Below are 7,168 nucleotides of genomic sequence, written 5' to 3' on the forward strand. Positions count from 1 at the left end.
CTTAGTCACTTAGATACTTACTTACTTACTTACACTTAGCTTTTATCGTTTCTTCATTGATGTTTGGTTTTCATTGTTTTATTGTTCGGTTTTTATGACTTTCTGTTATCTCGATTTGTTTTTATGCTTCTAATTATTGGATCGGGCTAAAAGTTTCATTCATATTTCAATGCAAATGTTTGATACAAAGTTTTATTCGCATATTTTCATATCCAGTATAATATTCCAATTAATATCAATTATATGCTTAATATAATGAATATAGTATTATTATGAATAATGTTTAAAAATAAAATATTACGTATAATTTTATTTTTAAATTAGATATAAGTTAATAGTTGAGAATTGTTAATGAATTTAGGTATCATTAGCTATTAATTTTATCGTACTAAAAGGGAATAATATTAATAACATAGGGTTTTATAGTGGGTTATTTTAATTTTAATTTCTTTTTTCATCGAAGAACTCACAAGACAATTTATCGATTCAAAAATTTCATTTCCCCTATTATTCCTTTTGCATCTGTTTCAAATTTTAATTATTTAGACAATGTGTTCACTGCTTCGTAAACAAATATATTTCGAATTGTAAATAAAATATTAATTTCTTTCACTTGCCATAGGGAATGTTATGTTAAGTGAAAAAGAATAACTACATTCCCGAGTTCATAGACGCGAATAAAAATAATATCCTTTGGTAAAGAAACATTCGTTATTATTTATTGTACGATTATACATTCGTGGCTCGCGTTGAGGAAACGTGTCAAGTTAAAACGAGCAAACGTATCTTACGTAAGTGTAATAGAAAGAAAGAACGAAAAGAAATAAGAATAGGAAGAAAGAAAGCAAAATAAAAGAGAGAAACAGAGAGAAAGAGAGAGAGAGAGAGAGAAAGACAGATAGAGAGAGAGAGAGAGAGAGAAAGAAAAAACGAAACGGGTTGACTCGAGTGTACCGTTTCTTTTTACGTTGACCGTATTTCGAAAAATAAAAAAAATAAAAATGAGAGAGAAGGAGAGAAAGAGAGAGAGAGAGAGAGAGCACATTTCTCGCGCCCTTCCATTTCAAGTAAGCGTAAACAGGGTCGTTGCGAGCACAATCCCAAAGCTTGAGAATTAACGAACGCACCGTTTCACAAAATATGAATGACCAAAAATAACAATAAAAATAAAATAAGAAAGAGAAAAAAAACAGGAAAAAGAACAAAACAAAAAATATAAAAGGAATATATATTCGAGCAGAAGAATAAAAAAAAAGAATTCATAGATCATTTGTAATATATCGTAATAAATTCAATGATACAATTTCAATCCCAAAGAAAAAGAATAGTACTACTATCGATAAAGAAAAACCTATTTTGATATAGAATTTTCTCCAATAAAATGTTCACCAGAGTACAGGAGCATGAAAATGTTCATTCTCTCTCTCTCTCTCTCTCATTTTAGTGTGTCGAAACGTAGGAACATTGAGTATGAGAGAGAGAGAGAGAGAGGGAGAGAGATTTTAATAAGGTCAACGCGTCCAGAATGTTTCTGCAAATGATACGAACGCTAAGGTAAATCGTTTCGCACGGATGGAAGGGCTCTTGTGGAAGGGTATTTTTTTTTTATTATTTTTTCCTTTTTCTTCTTCTTCTTCTTCTTCTTCCTTTTCTTTTTCTTCCTCATCTCGTCAGGGTTGCTCGCTATCATGGTAACCGGTGGTGGAAAAAGTCAGCGTAGCTCGAACGTATGGAAGGGTAGAAAATAATGAAAGAGTAAGAGAGATAAAAGGATTGTAAGAAAGAAAGAAAGAACTGAACAGAACAGAACAGAAGGAAGTAAATAAAGAAAGAAAGAAAGAAAGAAAGAGATGAGGAAACGATCCTAGAGTTGCTTGCTTGCTTGCTTGCTTGCTTGCTTTGGAAGGATGAAGGAACAGGGCGGAGCTGCGCTTGGAAGGGTGCGCGCAAAACGTTTCCAAACTTCTCTCTCTCTCTCTCTCTCTCTCTCTCTCTCTTGCTGTTTTCCTCTTTCTCTCTTTCTCTGCGACCACGAGCAAACGTGTATGTGCTTTGGTAGAACCACCACCGCCACCGTCACCGCCACCGCCACCGCCACCATCAGCGCGTTTCCGTGGGGGTCGGAGGTCGTATTCAGGTGTGACGAAGACGGACAAGAGGTCTCCTAGTCGTTCGAACGCACCCTCTAATGCAAAGTCGAACCTCGGTACGCGAATAATACCCCTTTTCAAACCGGGACCATTTTTTTTTCTCCCAAGTGTCTCCTTTTATTTTATATTTTATTTGATTTTATTTCAATTATATATTTATTTATCATCCACACGTATCGCATAAAATTTTACCCCTCCTATATTCCAGCTCCCTTTCTGTTTCTCTCTTTCCCTCTTTTCGACGCTCACTCTACCCCTTTACTTTTGAATCTGTTTATTATCGTATAAGTTTATTGTATTCCTAGTAATATCGTTTTGGTGAAGTGAGAGTAAAGATTGGTAACGTCACGTGTGAATATTTTTGTTTTTGTTTTTTTTTCTTTTCTTTTTTTTTCTTTTGGTACGAATAAGTTTGGTTTTGAAATATATTATATAGATTGATGTTTTTGAACAGATTTTAGATCTGTAAATTTAGATTAACGGTAAAGTCTGACCGAACAAACTGATCGGAAAACGGTGTTCTCATCTCGTTTAAACGCCGGCGGGTGTATGAGGAAGAAAGAGAGAGAGAGAAAGAGAGGAAGGGAGGGAGGGAAATAGGGAGGGGGAGAATTAATATTAATTAAAACACCAATATAGGATACACACACGCATACACAACGGTTCTAGTCGAATTTCCCTCGACGTATCGAAACCGCGAATAAATTATGTTGTTTTTGTTTGAGTTCGTATATCGTGAGATTCGTCGTCGTCGTCGTCGTCGTTTCGTGATCGAATCAAACTTGTGACTTGGATTAGCATTAGAAAATATCATAAAAGGGAAAAAAGGAACAAGCGGTGAATTAGAAAAAGGGAAGACTGATTTATCGAATAAAAATTGTATAAAATCATTGAACAAAAATTACGAGCTCGATTGAATCAATCGAATATCAAATCTCATCTCATCTCTCTCTTTCTCTTTCTCTTTTTCTTTTTAACGTTTGCAAGCTGCTTAAGATTATTGTACACGAATGTTTACAATTCGTGCACGTGGGATCAAATTCCCACAGACTATACGTCAGCAACAACTGGGCGATAGCGTTCTAACACGAACGGACTTAGTCGTGAATCGCTAATCACCATCGTCAGCGAATGAACCAACCATTTATGAACACCTGTTCCATACCAGAGAAAGAGAGAGATCCATTCATTCAAGAAATTCTATTCTTTCGATTAACATTTTTAGTGAATTTTTTTTTCTCCTTTTTTTTTTGATAAATAAATAATCAAAAAAAAACTCAACCCAAATACTCTTGTTCGAATAAAATTAATTTTTAATCGATCGTAATCTATCGGTCGTCAAAAATTCTGACAGTGAATTCTAAGACAAATATAAAAAGAAAAGAAAATCACGAATTGGGGAAGACATTGGATTCTATCATAATAATCATGGCTGGAAGATATTTTGCACAGTGATTTATAGGGGGCAAAAACAAAATAAAAAAAACATGTAAGAAAATGATGAAAATAAGGACATTGATCTAATCGTCGTCATTGTTATCACGATTGGTAAATGTTTAACAGTGATTAACAAAAAATTAAAGGTTAATGGAAGACGTTGATCGATGATACTTCGAAAGTCAGTGAGTCAAAAATGTAGAATATTCTTGGTAGGTTAAGGTTGATTTGAAACGATGATGGTGACAGAGGGAAGCCGATAGAATAGAAAGAACTCTTTCGCGCGAAGACGTTAGAAAGAAAGAAAAGAAGAAAGAAAGAAAGAGTGAGAAAGAGAAAAAGAGAGAGAGAGAAAAGAAGAGAAGAAGAGGAGATTGTGGGGGTGGGAGGTGGAGGAGGTGGTGGTAGATGAGAAGGAGGAGGAGGAAGTAGCAAAGAGTGTATTGCAGAGGAGAGTAAGAGGAGCGGAGGAAAGACAGCGGCTGATCATTGGTGGACAGCAAAGCCGGGTTGACTAGGTGGTGGGGAAACCACCAGGTCGGCTTTTGCAGGTGGGGAAGGCAAGCAGCAAGCAAGCAAGCAAGCAAGCAAGCAAGCAAGCAAGCTAGCAAGCAAGCTAGCGAGCAAGCTAGTGAGCAAGCAAGAGAGAGAGAGAGGGTAAGAGGGATAGAAAAAGAAAGAGGAGGTGGATGAAGAGGCGGAAGAGATGGTGGAGAGGAAGAGAGTGGAGGAAAGAGGGTGGTTCTGAAGTAGTGGTTGTACCTGGGTGGTAGTGGTGCTTTGTACAAGTGGTGGTAGTAATAGTAATAGTAGTAGTAGTAGTAATAGTAGTAGTAACAGCAGCAGCAGCAGCAGCACCAGCAACAGCATCAAAAGAGGGAGGAAGACGAAACGAGGCGGAGGTGTAACGGCATTGGTGCTGCCTCTGAACAGAAAGCCAGTGAGAGAGAGAGAGAGAGAAAAATATATATATATATATATAGAAAGTGTGTGCGTAGGAGAGAAAGAGAGGGAGACTCGAGGGTGGAGGACAAACTGGCGGAGAAGGAAGAAGAGGAGGAAGAGGAAGAGAGGAGGTGCCGGAGGACAGGAGAAGTCTCCTCTGTCGGGGGACAGATTGAAAGTACGTCAGGATCCCGTTCGGATCGACGACGGATCGACGTCGAAGACGGTACCCGTCGGATTCGTGATTATTTGTGTGATTTCATTCTATTCGTCTAATACACCAGACACATCCTAATAATATTCGTGTTTTTTTTTTGTTCTTTTCAAAGGAAAATAGACATTTTTCGAGAAAAACTCTTCTTTCGTTCGGAGTTTTCTTTTTTCGTATCGATTGACTGATTTTAATATCAACGTGGTTATTGGTTCGGTTGTTCGTACTAATACGTATATCTACATACACGCACACGCAAGCAAGCAAGCAAGCACGCATACACGCGCGTGCGTCCGACTACTCTCACGCGTACGTGATTAAGATGATACTTTTATTATCATTTTTTGTGTAATCATATAATATTTCTAAGGAAAATAAGTATCTTCCTAATTGGATGTTTTAAACGAGGGGAAGAAAGAAAAAAGGGGGTGCGGTTGAATAAAGAAGACAGTGTAGAAGAAAGTTAGTCGTTGGTTGGTCGTCGTCCTCGTCGTCTAAAAGGATAAATACACTCGTGAAGATAAATATATTGTTCGCATGGATCGTAGGATCGTCAGACACGTTGTTAGTGTTTTGGTTTCGAATCTGCCAGCCGCCGTGCAGCGATGAGATCCAAGCCGGTGGCGAGGCGATTGGCACAGGGTGAGTAATTTTGGAATTCTTATTTTCTTCAACGTTTACGTGAAATTTTTTTCAACGAAACAATCTTCTCCTCTTTTTTACTTTTCTTTTCTTTTCTTTTTGTTTGCTTTTCCTTTTTTTTTTCTTTTTGGAGAAGAATAACAAGATAAATAACGAGACACCAACAAACGGGGGAAAAAAGGGAAAATAATTTGCACGGTAACGGAAGACATTATCCGAGTATTCTTTTATTGTTTTCTTTTCTTTTTTTTTTTACCGATTTTATTTAACGAGCCTATAAAAGTAAATCTGGACTTTGAAAGAGCGCATTAACTGTCGTTAAATCCTACTCTACCTATTTGATCCTTCGCCAAGTTATACAATTCGTATCTTCGTGACTCAATATTTGAAGTTATCCTAAAAGTATAATAATTCGTGCAATCATCGTTAATCGCGTTCTACACATTAACAATTCTCATAAAATGGTAAAACACTTAATAGAATTGTTTCGAAGTTTTGTTTAGAAAGAGATTTCAAAGTTTGTCTTTATGATCTTCAAATATAAATTTGAAAGAAGAAAAATAATGTATGATTTCTCACATCGAAAATTGCCCCATTCGATAAGTTGCCCCACCGATAAATTCGACTGGTACTTCTTATTAAATCTTTTATTAAACCAAAATCTAAACAAATAAAACGACGAAATATATTTATTATTGTTGTTTTTTTTGTTGACAAGGGTTATTAGTTAAAATACGAAATTTAACGTTGTGTGTCATATAGTTCTTCACGATGATGGTGAAATGTTAAAGTAGGCGGTTCTCGCGCTGGCGCACAGCAGCATGTTCAAAACATATATACATACATGTTTATGATCGTATGATATATAGATATAGTTTCTTTCCTGTCTTGTCTAGTCACTTTGCTCTTCCTCCAAGTTCTCCTCCACCCGTCGTCATCGTTCTAGTTGTTTTAGTCGTCGTCATAGTCGTTGTAGTCGTCTCCACCTCCAAGTTAAGTTGATATCAGCCTTCGGAGTCCCGCCCATTTTGCCTTGTCAGACTCGTCACCTCGTCTCGTTTCTCCCGCCATTGGCGGATGCATGAAATTAACGAGAGCATGACATTCCTCTCTCTCTCTCTTTTTCTTTCATTTTCTCTCTATCTTGTTATATCGAATGATATCGATAGTCGATCAAACGTATTATTTCATTATTTAGGTCACAATTTTGTCGTAGACTAAATTTCACGCACAAATAAGAGAATAACTCCTTTGATTGCAATAATAATTAATTGTTGTATCCTTAAATATGAAATTTATTATGTATAAACAAATTTAGGGATTATTCTTGGGATGTTTTTTTTTTATCAATTTACACATTTATCGTTGAAACGAATACGCGTAAATATTAGGATACTACTCTTTTTCTGTTTTTTATTTTAAATAATAATTTTTGTATTAACATTTATCTAACACACGTCATTTTCTATTTTGGTATTAATGAATTGTTAAGTTATGATCGTCTTGAAAATTCGTGCTAAGCTTTTTCCTTGAAGTTCCTAATAGTCTCTTTGCGGTTTATTTTAAGATCATAACCAAACTGATTTATTATTAAACTTTACTTTGGCAGACCGTCGTCGTCTATCGCCAGACTTCCTTGGTATCTCAATCTCTACGTACGAATATTTATATCGAATATATTTCTAAAGCATTATCCAAAATTCTAAATAAATTTTTCATTTACTCGATGATTTTTTTACGACCCCCCTTCTACCATTTCTTTTATATTTTTTTTTTGTTTTCT

General features: G+C 36.0%; 1 long non-coding RNA gene across 1 annotated transcript; it reads left to right on the top strand.

Annotated features, from left to right (window-relative positions):
* Window positions 1–2,167: 2,167 nt before the first annotated feature.
* On the top strand, window positions 2,168–2,707 carry LOC122519532. The gene is made up of 2 exons (XR_006304311.1): window positions 2,168–2,206; window positions 2,605–2,707. It is a non-coding gene; the product is annotated as an uncharacterized LOC122519532 (long non-coding RNA).
* The last annotated feature ends 4,461 nt before the right edge of the window (window positions 2,708–7,168 follow it).

This window comes from Polistes fuscatus, unplaced genomic scaffold (genome assembly GCF_010416935.1).
Source record: "Polistes fuscatus isolate 324 unplaced genomic scaffold, CU_Pfus_HIC Scaffold1, whole genome shotgun sequence".
In the NCBI taxonomy this organism is placed as follows: domain Eukaryota; kingdom Metazoa; phylum Arthropoda; class Insecta; order Hymenoptera; family Vespidae; genus Polistes; species Polistes fuscatus.